The sequence below is a fragment of the Mus musculus genome, chromosome 10 (assembly GCF_000001635.26).
Source record: "Mus musculus strain C57BL/6J chromosome 10, GRCm38.p6 C57BL/6J".
Taxonomy (NCBI): domain Eukaryota; kingdom Metazoa; phylum Chordata; class Mammalia; order Rodentia; family Muridae; genus Mus; species Mus musculus.
This window is the reverse complement of record NC_000076.6, coordinates 111,683,521-111,699,359: the sequence shown is the minus strand read 5'-3', so window position 1 is coordinate 111,699,359 and position 15,839 is coordinate 111,683,521. Positions and strand designations below refer to the sequence as shown.

The window sequence follows — 15,839 nt, the reverse complement described above, 5'->3', positions numbered from 1 at the left end:
AAGGAAAGTCATGCCAAACCCATCCCCCCTTGACTGGTTTATATGAACCCATTCCAGTTTCATGGAAATTACCACATACCCATCCTAGCAAGGTAACAGATTCTCCTCCTGGCTACCATTGCAGAAGTCCTAAGGAAGAGCTACAGCATGCTACCACCCACCAGCCTGGCCAGAACATCATATACACTCTAGAGTCAAGAGCCAGACAACTATACAGCTATCTATTAAGCAAGGCAAACATAGCACTTATGAGTCAAAGGCTATGCCATCCCTAAATCCTCTGTGCATGCCTGAGATCCCATGTAACCACTACCTAGACAAAGCAGATAGGCAAACAGGTGCTTTTCCGGTAAATCTGAGCTGTAGCTGTGTCCAGATATACCTGCCCGCGCACCTTCCTCAAAGAGGAAATATGCCCCAGCTTCAGGCATATTTCCAGCATCTTTACGGTGCTTCTGGTATTCCTTGATCCTGGTCCTCATATCCACATCACCAGGAGGAAAGTTGATGCAGCTGAGAGGGAGAGTAGGAAAACTGTGAAACTTGCGACGTGGGCAGTAGGCTATATACTCAGGCTTCTGTGCAACCATGACCAGATGCAAACTAGAGGATGAAGCATTTATTCTGTCTCACACTTTCAAAGAGTCGTCTGTGGTCCTGGGTCCCGATGGACTGGGAAAATACATTTGAAGCAGAAGTAAGTAGCAGAGAAAGTTCTTCACATCAAGCAAGGGTTGGGTGATGACAGAACAGACCCTGAAGGAGCGCTTCCAGTAACCTACATCCTCCAGTCAGGCGCCCATCCAGCAACCTCCACAAGCTACCTGAGCATCACCTACTGAGAACCAAGTGTTCAAAACATGAGCCCATGGAGAACATTTTGTATTCCGACAGTTAGCTGTTGTCGTTTCCCCCTATGTGCCACCTGCCCTGAGTTTTGTTTTTTGTCCCTGTTTCTTACCCTAAGTTCATGCAATGAGCTATACAAACCCAGGATGGTTCTGGGATGGTTTTTGCAAAAAACTTGCTATCTGTGGTGATTTAAATATGCTTGGCCCATGGAAAGTGGTACTATTAGGTGTAGCCTTATTGAAATAGACGTGGCCTTGTAGGAGGAAGTGTGTCACTGTGTAGGCAGACTTTGAGGGCTCCTAGTGCTCAGGCTCTGCTCAATGCAAATGAGACCATCCTCCTGGCTGCCTTCAGATCAAGATATAGAATTCTTGGCTCCTCTCACACCATGTCTGCCTGCCTGCTGCCACGCTTCCCACTGTGATGAGTATGGACAGAACCTCTGAAACTGCAAGCCAGCCCCAATGAAATGTTTTTCCTTTATAAGAGTGGCCTTGGTCATGGTGTCTCTTTCCAGCCATGAAAACCCTAACTAAGACACTTGCCACAGTGCTTGTAAGCTACCATGGTATTGGGTTTCAGCGAATGATACTCCCAATGTATGGTGTTTTACATGTTTAACTAAAGACAGAGATACAAGGTCCCTCTGCCTTGCCCCACTCACTCCCTCAAACCTGTTGCAGTGCTCTCTGGGATGGGCTCTCTGGAAATCGCTCTTATTTGCCTAAAGAGCAGATCAATAAGGATGACTCTAGTCACCTTCAGTCACCTTCTTGCTAAGACTTCATTGACAACGGAAGATGAAATTCATACTTCAGAAGAGGCTGAAAGCCATCTGTCACCCCTACAGCTACAGCCTTGAGGAACTTTATCTGAGGTCACTCGTTGTCTATTTTTCAGGCTCAAATTAGTCATCTCTCCATGACTGTAACAAAGCCCCTGAGACAAATCAACTTATCAAGAGAAAAGGCTTTTATGGGACTCAGTTTTAAAGGTCTTGTTACCAAACTATTTGAAGGCAGAGTTTGAGCCCTTGCAGCCCTAGAATCCTATGCTTAGCCACCCCTCCTTAGTCAGTTAAAGAGACAAGGAAGGGAGAGAATGGAGATTCAGCCCTTGTGGCTATGTTGGTTTAAATAAGAAATGTCCCCCATAGGCTCTTGTAATCAGTTGCTCCCCAGTTGATGGCGCTGTTAGGGGAGTGGTTAGGAGGTGAATCCTTGCTGGAGGAAGTGTGTCCCTGGGGGCAGATTTCAAGAGCTTTTAAAGCCTCACTCTATTCCCAGTTTGCTCTGTGCTTGTGGTTGAAATGTGAACTCTCAGCTTCCTCTTCCTGCCACCATGCCTAACTAACACTTCCTGTTAGACCTCCTCACCGCAATGGACTCTTAATCTTTGGAACCATAAATCCTTAAGTTGCTTGCTATTGGACATGGTGTTTGATCACAACAAAAAAGTAACTAATTCACTGACCAGATAAGGAGGTTCAATGATAGCCCCTCAGCTCCATCTTTAGGATGCTGATATGAGATTTAGATGTAAATAAAGGACCTGAGGCATATAGCTAAGCAGGTCAGAGTGCAGATCCCCTTATCAGTGACCTGTCGTTGTCTTGGCTGAAGTTTCTCCTAAGAGGAGGTCTAATAAGCTGTTAAAACTATTTGAAATCTATTTACAAAAAACAAGCTCCTGGCTGGCACCAGACTTCAGCATGAGATTCTGGGAGGAAATTCCAAGTTCTTAGGTCCATTGTGTCAATAGCCTGACAGCCAAAGGGAGGATACTTTGTTTGAGTGCCTTTGCTTGCCAGGACTTCTACAGTGTCAGCCCATGATTCTGCCATCATGAAATGGCCGAGTCACCTTGGGTCTGAGGCAGTACATCATAGCAGAGGCACACGACACAGCCAAGCTGTTTACTTCATGGCCCATGTTCTGAAATCTGCTCCAAAGACCCAGAAGCAGTGACCAGCAGGCCACCAAGCATTTCCACCTCATAAATTTCACATCACCTTCCAGTAACACAAAACTGGAGAACAGCCATTTAACAGCTGAGCTCCTGGAAGACATCCTAAAACCAAAATAAGCAAGGCCTGTTTGTTTATGCAAAAATACATTAGCTGTCCCTCTAAATATGCCTACACACACACACACACACACCATTCTTTCTCCCCTATGAAGAGTGTATTGAAACCTTAACCATCTGTTTATTCTTTGAATTCCATATTATGTGTTTATGCCATGTGCATACTCATGTTAATAAGCTTATCTCTTTTTTCAAGTTGATTTGTGTATTCTCAATTTTTTCATCATAATTGAAGCTTCAATCCATCATAAAAGGAAGGATAAATTCCCTTTGCTTCTCATCGTGTACCACAGCAGTTCCCTATAAGGGTGTTTCACAGGAGGCTGGCCCTGCCCTAAAATATCTCTTCAGCTCTGTCTGGACTTGGGATTCCAAGTCCCTCTTCTTCTCTCAAGTTTTCAGATCTGCTTTTAGTGACTCCGTGATCTAGAGAGCCACTGTGACCTTCCAAAGACTCAAAGGATCCTCTGCTTCTAAAACACCCAACACTCAGATCCCCTGGGCAAGCCACAGTCACCTTTGGGGTCATGTCTGTGTGTGTTGGCTTTTTGCCTTCTTTCAGAGACTGGTCATCTCATCTGTCCTTTTGTTCTTCATATGTGTCAGGAGTTTTCCATTTATCTGTGGAGGCCAGACTCCTCTAAAACAAATGACTGGCTCAACATCCAGTTCTAAATACTACTGCAGTCTCCTATTCTATCTACATACTGCATACATACCTATTGCAGTTCAGGTTAGAAGAAGTCATTGAGAAGGGTATTGTGGGAGACAGAGGAACCACTTTAAAAGGTGTCTACGCACAGACAGACTGTGGTGTATATATTTCTGCACCCCACATTCAAATCTGCCCATAACGACTTTCTTCTTTCTGTTGGCAACTTTCTCCAAACCACACACAATGTAACCACTGAAGAGTGCAGTTTCAGAGGCCATCATAGACATCAACAACAACTGAAGGTTTGTGGTCTCATGGTCATTGTGTATAGAGTTCTTATCTCTTTAGCATTTTCTACCTTTGTTCCCAAAAGGTCACCCATAACTTCAGAGGTTGCAAAATGACAAGCCATACCGTGTCTGCATTCATAATTAAGAATTTCACATTTAAAGCAATCCAAACTTCTCACTTCCATCAAAATGTGAGAGCTCTGGATATGTCTTCTCTCCTGCTAATAATGGGTTAATATCTTGAGATGGGTCACACCATCCCCAGGTCCTTATACTTCTGTCTATCACCAGTGACTAATAGGTTCATTCATATTCCTGCATGGCTGTCCTGGGCTAGTCTAGAAGGCTTTAGAATTCCTGGCTGGTACCTCATGTTTATCCTAGATGCTATCAACCTATTCTCCATTCTACCTCAGAGTTTATGCGTTCAGCTGCCCTGTGCAGGTTTCTGTTCACTGGAGCATTAGTCCTCGATAGCCTCTCTGCCTGTGTTTTCCCATCCCCTGCTTTCTCAGGCAAGCCTCCTCACTCTTGGCCTCTGTTTTGTCAGCCCCCCTCCCCCCACTTGACCTTGGCTAGTCTTCCCTTAAACCAATAACACAACTTGACATACCCTGAGCTGTTGGATGCCTGAGGGGAGTCTCGCTCTCTCTCTGTGTTCTAATGTTCACATTCCTATTTCAACATAGGGGTCATCATATATTGTCAGGACCCCAGAATCCTCTTTAAAAATTACTCAGATGCTTCTCCTAATGATAAACCCACAGGCCTGAGACCTCTCCATTCAGTGGGTAACCAAAGTTCCCGAGGTTCGTGAAAGCCTTGAGAAAAAAAAAAAAAAAAAAGATGAAATGGTTTGACCTTCAGGTGTAAGAGTTCTCCTTTCTTTCCCAGCCTGTAGCTAGCTGGGATTATTTTTATCATTTTTCAAAGCAGCAACATTTATTTCCTCTGCTCCAGTGAGCTGTGCAGATGCAAGGTCTAGAAGGAATATTTAGTGGTCACCATGGTTACCATTAGTCATATGAAGTTATAGCTTGTGTGCAGATAGCTCTCTGCACAGCTGTAAAAAGAAAGCAGGCTCCAAAAAGGCAGGCTTGTTGGGGCCCTGAGGAGTTTTCTTCTGTAATATGTCCAGCCCCTTGGGTAATTCATCTTAATATGCGAGTTTAATTCACACTTTTACAAAAATGTAGGCAACAGAGATTCCCAGAATACAAAAGCCAGAAGGAAACCTAGAGGTAATTCAGCCCCAGAAGAGCGAGGTCAAGAACATTAAGGACTGGAAGATACACAATAGGTCACCTAGAATCATTGAAAAAGATGTAATTAGAAGGTGCCAAGGCCAGGACTTCCTCTGCCTTTCCTTGTCCCTCATCCTCAGAGCTCTTAGACTAAGTCTTAGAAAGTCCTGGGTCTGACAAGAATTACCCCAGTTCTTGTGAATGACCCCACACAGATGTGCTAGACTCCTTGAAGGAGGGCTGGAGCCAAGAACCATATCTGTCTGCCAAAACCATGGTAGGCTTGGAATGTCATGAGTTTGGGGATTGGCTAAGTTCAGATGGAGGTCCTGGTTTGCTGGTGCTAACCAGCTATTTCAGAAGTGGTATCCTACCCATGCCAGACCTCCCTCTGTGGTCAAACTTCTTGCTGTCCTTTATAGGCTCTACCCTCCAGGCTCAGTGTCCAACAGAATTTCCCATCCATTAAGCATGCTGCTGTGCCTTATATTCTGTGACTTTGTGATTCTCTGAGGGTAGAAATAAAATTGTGTGTCGACTATCTTAAACAAGAAGTGCCCTGACATTATCCTGAGTGAGGTAACCCAATCACAAAAGAACTCAAATGATATGTACTCACTGATAAGTGGATATTAGCCCAGAAACCCAGAATACCCAAGATATAAGTTACAATTTGCAAAACACATGAAACTCAAGAAGGAAGACCCAAATGTGGACTCTTTGCCCCTTCTTAGAATTGGGAACAAAACACCCATGGAAGGAGTTACAGAGACAAAGTTTGGAGCTGAGACAAAAGGATGGACCATCTAGTGACTGCTGTATCTGGAGATCCATCCCATAATCAGCCTCCAAACGCTGACACCATTGCATACACTAGCAAGATTTTGCTGATAGGACCCTGATATAGCTGTCTCTTGTGAGACTAGGCCGGGGCCTAGCAAACACATAAGTGGATGCTCACAGTCAGTTAATGGATGGATCACAGGGCCCCCAATGGAGGAGCTAGAGAAAATACCCAAGGAGCTAAAGGGAACTGCAACCCTATAGGTGGAACAACATTATGAGCTAACCAGTACCCCGGAGCTCTTGACTCTAGCTGCATATGTATCAAAAGATGGCCTAGTCGGCCATCACTGCAAAGAGAGGCCCATTGGACTTGCAAACTTTATATGCCCCGGTACAGGGGAACGCCAGGGCCAAAAAGTGGGAATGGGTGGGTAGGGGAGTCGGGGGGAGGGTATGGGGGACTTTTGGGATAGCATGGGAAATGTAGATGAGGAAAATCCCCAATAAAAAAGAAAAAAAAAAAAAGAAGTGCCTTGAATCTAGAAGAGCAGCTTGCTTTTGTAATCTTAGCACTTGAGTGGTAGAAGCAGCACAGTGGTGAATTTAAGACCAGTCTGAGCTACCTAGCTAGGTCCAGGCTAACATACACTACATCATAAGATATATGGCAAGACTGGGACACTGGTTCAGGGGAGAAAGCCAATATGAAAACATTACTAGTGCGATTAATGAACTTTAAATACTATCTATATACTAAGTAGTAGCACTGCATCTATTTTAACCTTGGTGAATTTGATGATCCTGATCTAAATGAGTTAAATGAGAGGAAAGAATAAAAGAAAATGAGACAAAACATTAAACCAGATGCATCTAGCTAGATGACTAGAGGTGAATCTTTACATTCTTAATTTTCTATATAAATTTGAGATGGAGTCAAGGATATACATTTTAATTTCTTCCAATTTAAATTCCAATTTTAAATTCTTTCAATTCAATGCAGATGTCAGGTAAGGGCACACAATGTAAGCTCAAATTTACAGTTCCAAAACTCATTTAGCTCTACCATCCAATGCTGACCAAGTGAGAATATACAGAGACTTAGTCTTTGAGAGACATTGAGTGTCGTCAGTACAAATGCTTGTGAAGAATTATGCACTTTGTTTCCTGGGTTTTTTGCTTTCTAGATGATCAGAAATGGCCACCCCCCCTAAATTGTATGTAAACACAGAGAGACAGAGAGAGAAAGAACAAGAGAGATGGGGGGGGGGCGCATGGAACAGAATTGTTGTGACTTAGCACTTCACAGAGAGATTCCCAAGACCCCTTATCCACTTTCTGTACTGCAGATAGTCCTGATGCAGATGTGCACACCCCTGCTAAATAAGCAGAGACCCTGCTCACCTTTCTCAGAGAGATCTATAATCTATAACTGTATTTGCCTCAAGAAGACTTGGTCACATGCTTCAACAATGCAAGGAATCAACAAGCTAGACATTACAAAGATTTTGAAGCCAAACATTTTGCTAGACCATATGAAACCATATTGAACATAGTCATTCATACTCATGTTGATTCAGATGACAAAATCAACCACACATTGCCTTGTGTCTTGTGGGGGTAGCAAGTGTTCACCAGTTCTGGGCCTTTCCAGATGTTTCTAGTACTTCCTCTCTGTGTATGTGTACCTGGCTCACCCACCGGTATGCAGCCAGGTTATGATAAATATTAACAACAGCTGTTCTCCTTGGCATTTTTTTTGGTCTCTTCTACTATGTAACATCTTTCAGTTCTCTGAGACACAGTAGCTCTGCATTCTTCAAATAGCACAATAGAGGTCCAGTCAAGTCTGAGCAAGCCTGTTAAATTCTGAGCATCACTGTCAGTCAGAATCGTAATACTTATATAAATACCCTTTGACCCTTCATAGTTTTCTCTTCTGCCATGAAGTTTTATGGTACTTGTTAAGGTCCTCCATGTGTCTTTAAACACTACCTCAGAAATCCATGGGCACCCTGCACATCATTCAGTGTCATACTTATTACCACACATTTTCCCAAGTAACTCATCTTAAAGGTCTTATTTTGAAAAAGGTCTGCATCCTGTGCCCTGCAAGAGGAAGCTGAGCTGTGAGTGGTGTGTTTCAGAGGTGACTTTCTGTCCTCCTTGTTGACCTCAAGCTGCCTCATCACTTTGTGATACCTGGACAGGGCACTGGTTCCCAAAAGTACACAGGACTGACAACCTGAGCCAAGAAGGCAGACATGTTTCTAAGAGAGTGGGCTTAAATCAGGGAGAACCGTTCTTCTGCTTCCGAGTCACGCAACCATGGACAACTCAACTCCTTTGACCCTTAGGTTTAGAGTCTTTAAAATGGCATGTTTATATACCTGCCTTATAGGGAAGAGTTAAATGATGCTTGTAATGCATGAAGCATGGGCCCCCAGAAAGAACAACAACTCGTCTTACTTATTACATTATATACTCCGTGAGCTTGTACCTGGGGAGGGAGAAGAGGAAGATAGATGTCCTTGTATCCTCAACTTTTCCTTCTGCAAAAGGGGTTTTTCCTTTTTGCTTGTTTTTAGAGCTACTGGCACAGTTGAAAATGTACAAGTATAAGCAAATACAAAATAAAACTCAAGTCCCCACATCACTTCCTGCAAGCTCCTTGGGTGCTCCTCGTCTTGCCATTGCTTTCTCAACTAACCTCACTTTGGGAGAACTGTTCCCTTTGCTCTTCTCTCCTCTTTGGGAGAAATACTCTAGTGTATTCTATCTGAGCATGCTCCTTCAGCTCTCAGTTCAGCCGGTGTAAAGTCAGCTGGATGAATTCAACTTTCTCAGTCTCTGAGAGGGTCTCATTATTAAATGCCTCTGTAGCATTCAGACCTGAAGGCCACTTTGCATGGTATTCCATCACAAGTCCAACAAGGGATAACAGCTAGGACTTCCTGAGGGTTCAATTAGCTGAAACATCTTCCAAAAGAAAGTGAGAAAAAGACCATCGCAAAACCAAATGCAGCGTCCTACCTCGAAAAACTAAAACAAGAGATGGTCAATCTTCAGAAATGTATGTCAGCAATATAACTTACAACTCATGGTCCAGAAGTGACCTGTGTGACCAGAGGGATGAGACCCTTGGCCAATGAGACCAAACGGATCAGTGTTCTTGTTTGTCTGAGGTGGCAAAGGAAAGTCAGACAGATCTTTGGAGAACAAAGAGAGGAATTTAGACCCTTACTGAAAAATCCAGCTCTAAATTACTCCTTAGTTTATGGCTTTGAATCTTACCCCAAGTCACCCTTGAAATACTTGGGAGGTCAGCTGGGGAGAAAGACATACAAAAGTTTTGAAAAAAAAGAACAACTAGGATCCATAACTCTGATCTTGTCCTGTGATAAGCTCATGTTCCAGGGCATGGGCTATAGTTCTTTCCAAAGTCTGCAGTTCTGAACTAAACACGGTCAGATAATTGCTTGGCTAGTAACCCACACCAAATCCCCACACTCCACAGTGATTCATTCTAAAAATCTCGCTCAGAAACAAGCCCCAGCTCGGAGCACGGTGGGGGAGGGCCTTCCACACTGACTCTCTTAGATGGAGAGAAGGGGATGCTTCCCAGCTGCTCGCCACTGGGCAGAACCTCGGGGTGAGCTCATATTTGGAAACAGGAGATGAACGGATAGCAAAGATTAATGAGGTTCTGGAACAGCAAGTTTAAACAGTTGTGCTCGTGAACCCGATGTGATTACAAACCAAGCAAAACTAGGAGACTATGTGGCTGGCTTACTCTTCTGTATTGGGCCACCCTAAAACAGCTGCATCTTGCTGCTTTCCTGGCTATCCCCGGACAGTGATGGTTTACAAGCTCAAGTCTCAGTTTAGATACTTCTTCCCCCCACCCCCCAAATCGGTATTTACTTGTCAATTTTGATATTATAATATAATTATGTTTCTTCCTTCCCTCTCCTTGCACCAAACTCTAACATACACTCCTCTCCACTCTTTCTTCAAATTCATGGCCTCTTCTTAGAAGGAAGAGAGAGAGGAGGAGACATTCAATGAGATATCCAGGGCTGAAGGAGGACATGTTGTCCTGTCGTTTAAAAATCTTCTAATCTCTTCTTTCCCTGAAATTACTTAGTAATGGCATATATCTGACATGATCCAATTTGTAAGATACTGCCTCAATGGAACTTTGCCAATACAGCTTAATCCTAGCAAGGTAGAGAAACTTGAGTCTGGAACAGCAGCAATGAGCAACCTGGAGCTTTGTGACGCAAGGGACTCAGCCTGAGCACTAGAGCTTAGAGCTTGAAAGGCAGCATAAAATGTTCATACTGGCTTTTTTCTTTTAAACAGTGTGTTCTCCATTGCCCATGACTCCCACTATAAAATGTGGCAAAACAACTGCCCATTTGGGGTTGTAGAGATGGCTCAGTGGTTAAAAACACTTACTGCTATTGCAGAGGACCAAAGTTCAGTTCCTGGAGTCCACATTAGCAAGCCAACAATTGCCTATATCTCCAGTCCTAGAGGACTGCATAAACATGTATATATATAAGCTCACACAAACCCAAACATATATATATATATATATAGTAGCTTTGCAAATGGTCTATATTTGCTTGTACATCTACTGGGCAAAAAACAAAACAAAGCAAAACCCTTTTGTAATGGAAACTTGCTAAGAGAACTTAGGTTAAACTATGGTACAAAATATGTTTTGATCTCAACAACCAATAGTTTAAGATCCAATTCAAAATGGAAGAAGACCACAGAAGAGGCTCATTCTTCAGGCTGAGTTATATGCAAGGTCAAAAGAACTAGTCTAATTTGGAAAACCAAGCCAGGTATAGCCTCAAACCACCCTTAAAAGTCAAGAGAGAATTAATCACCAAATGATGGTACCAAGGTTCTGTTAGGGCCACTTCCGAGAGAGTAACAAAACTCCCCCCCCCCCCCCAGGCTATGGCAAACAGAAAAGAGCCTTGCCCCACCTGTATTCTTGCAAAGACACAGTGCCTTTCTAGGATGCTCTACAGGCAAGAATGACCATGAACCTCCACACGCCTCGATCAGTTTGTGCTGTCAGTGCTTACTTCTGTTTGGGCCTGGAATAAATAGAAAGATGTAGGCATTCAATGGACAGTTGGCAATATTGAGATTTACTGTCACTCAGCACCAGAAGCAACATTTTACAAACACCATTCTCTGGGACCAAAACACAAGATGGGTCAGGACTATGGCTCCAGCCAAAGACTCTAGAGCAGGGTTTTCCAACCTATGGGTCCAGACGTCTTTGGGAGTTGAATATCAGACATCCTGCATCTCAGATGTTTACATTACAATTCATAACAGTTGCAAAAATTACAGTTGTTAAGCGGTAGCAAAATAATTTTATGGGTGGGGGTCACCATAACATAAGGAACTGTACTAAAGGGTTGCAGTGTTAGGAAGGATGCAGTCTGCTGATCTACAGGAAAACAAAAACAGGGATGCTAGAAAGAACGTTCTCAGGGAGATGAGAAAGAAGATGGGAGTCTTCATCTCCTAACAGGCCACCTGACAGGCTATTAAGGACTGTAGAGGCACAGGCCAGAGGCAAGCTGAAGGTAGGAGCCACATGTGAAGGGGAGGGAAAAGCTCTTAGGCGCCTCCTGCCCGTGCAACAGCAAAAGCAAGGCTCCTGGGGTTAGCTCTGGCCACAACCCAGATGGGTTCTGAAACCTGTTGGAGCTGGAGTGGTGAGTAAGGGCTAAGTGGGTTCTGCTAGAAGTATAAAGAAAATAGAACTGATGTCCTGGTTTGCTTTAAAAACTATAATGCAATATTTAAATTTAGATATGTAAACTCTATCAGTTCAACTTGTACCCCTCCATCCCTGACACCCTGCAAAGTAATCGACTGTATCACACACCCATGAGGCACAAGATGGAAACTAGTAATTCCTCCCTTTCCTGCACCCCCCAAATTGCCACGTAGGCTTCCGACGTCACCCTGGCTCTCCTCATCACAGTATGGCCTCTGGCCTTAATCTTTCTCATGGAACCTTTTATTATCTAGCCATGTAGTATCAGAAAAGATAATTTAAAAAAAAAAAGGAAGGAAGGAAGGAAGAGAGAGAGAAAGAGAAAGAGAGAGAGAGAGAGAGAGAGAGAGAGAGAGAGAGAGAGAAAGAAGGAAAGAAAGACCTTCTCAAAGCTCTGTTTCTGCTTTTTCCATCTTCCTTTGTTTCTTTCTTTTTCTTTTCACTTATACCAAAAATGAATAGAACCCCACCACCTCCAAGCTTCCATCCAAAGCTCAGGGGAGCCCCTAAGGTGATTAGAAACAGACACACTTCATCTCTGGTCTGGAAAAGAATAGAAATACTGGAGGATTGTGAACTGTGGGAAAAAAAAATTACCCGAAGTAACACAATGCATCTATGATCAATGAGTAAATGAAGGAAGATTGCCTGTCTAGGAAAAAAAGAACTCTGCACTGGTCTGCAATCTAATGTCCACCCAAGAGGAAACTTACAGTCATGTGATTTATGAATTATCATATGTAACATTCCTGTAGTGTTTACATAGAGGGCCCCCTGTGTTGTAATTAAGGGAGCCAGTGGGGTGCCTCTGCTCGCTGCTAACTAAATGAATTTTGATCTGCTTGAATCAGGAAAAGTGTGATTGTGTGAAATTTCAGTTGCTCAGCGCTCCCCCTTGACAGTACAAATCAGTCTCTGTCTCCCTTGGCACAGCTTTAATTATCTCATTAGAGCCTAATTGCCGACTCTTTACGAATAACCAACCAATCACTCTGAGTACGGTTTCCCCCTTACCTATGTGTATTTCTCTTTGTGTCCCTGAAAGCTAAGGAAGGTAAAAGGAAGTGTAGTTTGACTCAAGGGCCTTGAGACAAACCCAAAATATTATCTGATCTCAGGGTCACCATAAGCCACGGAGGTAATTTAAAAATCCTGCAATTTTTTTCCTTTAATTTCTAAATGATATGCCTAGGATCATCTGCCAATGGGAGATCAGTCAACCTATCTTACTAGGACTTGACCTTGGACAATCCACGGGATCACACTGAATTTTAATTCATTCATCTGACAAGTGTCACAAAACTGTTGCCAAGATTCGGTGTTTATTTGTATTCAACCCTGGCTAAGTCTAGTCTCTGTGGTCTTCATGAGGAAAAGCAATGGCCACCATTTACTAAATACCCACTGTGTGCTAGGCTCTAGGCTATGAACTGCATATATATTAGCATTAGAAGTCACGATGATCAACAGGAATTCTGAATTATTCACTATGTCCTTCTAAGGAGAAAACTGAGGCCTTGGTTAGACTCTATTGTTTGTTTGTTTTGTATCTACCTACCCAAATGAAACTGAGTGGGTAGGGAGGTACAGAAGGCCCTAGGAGAAGATGCCTGGGGTTATAAATATGATCGAATTACACTGTATGACATTTCCAAAGAGTTAATAAAAACATCATTTAAAACAGAAAGAAACAGAGAGAACGGAAGGGAGAGGGAAGGAGGCAGGGAGAGCATCTACAGCTCATAGGACAATCACTGCAAACATCTTCAGCATCAGGAAGAAACTATGTCTCACTCACAAGTATCTGAGACAAAAAACGTGCTCTGCCACCTGAGCAGCAAGGTCACGGACTGCTAGAGTCACTAGGCTTCTTGCCCCGTTGGGAACACCAGAGCTGGCATCAGAGAATCTTGTTTCCAAACTCCCCTGCAATGCGTGAGCTCTGTGACTCTCATGCCAGGCATCCCTGTCATTGTCAGCCACTTTCCCAAGGGTAAGCCACAGCAAGGTCTATCTGGTGCTCACCACTCCACTAAACAAATACTCGGATGACCAGAGAAACAAATGCCCCCACCACTATTCACAGCCAAACCTTTCTGCCATCACCTCTAGAATTCCATTTTTTGGGATCATCAAAGTTTTGTTCACTGTCTGCCTCCAGAAGGAAATCTTCTATCATCCCTCGACCCACATCAGATTGTCCTGCTGGGCCCTCTGTTGCTTTAGAGCCACACAGGGCAGCCTACCTCCCAAGCCTCACTTGACAAGGGACTTGGAGGTAGGACAACTAGCTTTCTAGTGTCCTGTTCAATAAGGCTTCACTTAACTGACAAACCCTGACCCCCAGCATGCACTTCTGTTGTATAATCCTAAATGTCTTTTTCTCTTGTGTTGCCTAACTCCTCTCTCTCATTTACCCCCAAATAGGGAAAAACTTGTGATTCACATTCTCACCACACCTTAGTCACAGGATCAGCCTGGGTGATCTCGGAGTCCATGTGGCTGCTCCACAAAATGCCTGACCTTGCAGTTCTTAAGCCTCCTCCTGCCAAGGACCTCAGTTTTACTCCAGTTCTGTCACCCATGTGCATAACCACACCCTGAAACTGGCCATTTCACAGGACTGCTTTACTGTTGAGAACTTAAATCTCTATGATCCCACAGATTGACCACACAACCTACTTAAACTTCCTGCTCTCTCTTTCTCTCTCTCTCTCTGCTGAGCCTTCAAACCTGCTTTTCGACCTCATAAAAACTGCGAAGCCTTTGACCCACACTGTTGTCTGCATCCAGTCACCCGGTTGCTTCTGTTTGCCGGGTAGCCTCTATGTCTTCTTCATTTTCTTATCAGAGTCATCTTCTTGACTCATTACTCTTCTTCCAAATGAATTCACCAAAATCCTTGACTTGAATAATTCCTAAATCGGTTTTTCCCACCTCTGATAGTTCAGTTGGGCAGGTAGGGTAACACAGGAGGAAGATTGCACAAGGTGAATTTATAACCACGTGCTCTTCACCCCCAAGATCTTACCTTTACGGTTGCTGTGTAAGCATGGGTTTCCACATCATTGCTCCCCATAAATCCTGCTTCAAATCCTCACCACAATAAATTAGCTATCCTCTAAACACAGTAGAACCAAACACGTGATTTAATCAAACAGAAAGTTGGAGGAAGAATCGCCTCAACTCTCTCTCTCTCCCTCTCTCCCTCCCTCCCTCCCTCCTTCCCTCCCTCCCTCCCACCATTTACACACCATATCTTCATTGACACATTCTCTTGTCTCCTTCCCACCCTTTCACCTAGAAGAGTCATTTCTTACATCTAAAACGGTTCCTGTAGCCATACCTAGACAATTTTTCCCTTTTCTAATATTGTTCCATAAATTTTGAGTTCCAGAAAAACACTGAGAACATTACAAAATATCACAAACTAAGTAGAAGTAAGTCACTGTGCCAAAACTGTGTGGTGTTCTCGAAGGCAATAACCGTGAGGAATTTACACACGGGTGTTACATATTAGAAAATGTCTTGAATCAAGGAACTTATTTATACTTTTAATAAATAAAGTAGGTTTACAATGTATAAACCAGTTCCAAGATAGAAAAAAACATAAATGGTAAGGAACAGAAAGAAAAATCAATGAAATAAAAGTGAAAAATAAAGTCATATTAAGTATCTGCTCTTGCTAAGAAAAATAAATAACAATATATCTAGCTTGACAGGGTGATCCAAGAAGATGAGAAGGGGGTGTAGACTGCCACTCTCTGGAACAGGGGAGGTAGAGTCATGAGAGTGGGCACAGATTTTTGAAAGAATAAAGATGATGTCATGAGAACTTGATAGCAATGAGATGCATTTATCTAATGAGATGTATTATCTAATATGTAACCCGATTATTGTACTTAGATATTAATTGGGAACAAATGAAAGTATGCATCTATCCAAAGAACTTTATACAAATATTCACACTAGTTGTATCCATAAATGTTTATCAAACAGTTAATAGAAGCCTTATACACAGACCTAAATCTATCATCCCAGAACTGAGGAAACTAGGGGAGAGGGACTCTGAGTTTAAGTTTGAAGCAAGTCTGGGCTACAGAGTGAGAACTTGT

The 15,839-nt window shown here is 43.1% G+C and overlaps 1 long non-coding RNA gene across 2 annotated transcripts in view; it reads right to left on the bottom strand.

Annotated features, from left to right (window-relative positions):
* The window catches only part of Gm30624, a 46,322-nt gene extending 31,996 nt beyond the window's left edge, over positions 1 to 14,326 (bottom strand). Inside the window, exons 1-2 of one of the 2 annotated variants that reach the window (XR_001779641.2) lie at positions 14,184 to 14,326; positions 10,913 to 11,026 (exon numbers count right to left, since the gene is read on the bottom strand). This is a non-coding gene — a long non-coding RNA (predicted gene, 30624). The remainder of the gene's footprint in view (positions 1 to 10,912; positions 11,027 to 14,183) is intronic. The other variant, XR_003948941.1, reaches the window with a different exon arrangement.
* Between the last annotated feature and the right edge of the window lie 1,513 nt (positions 14,327 to 15,839).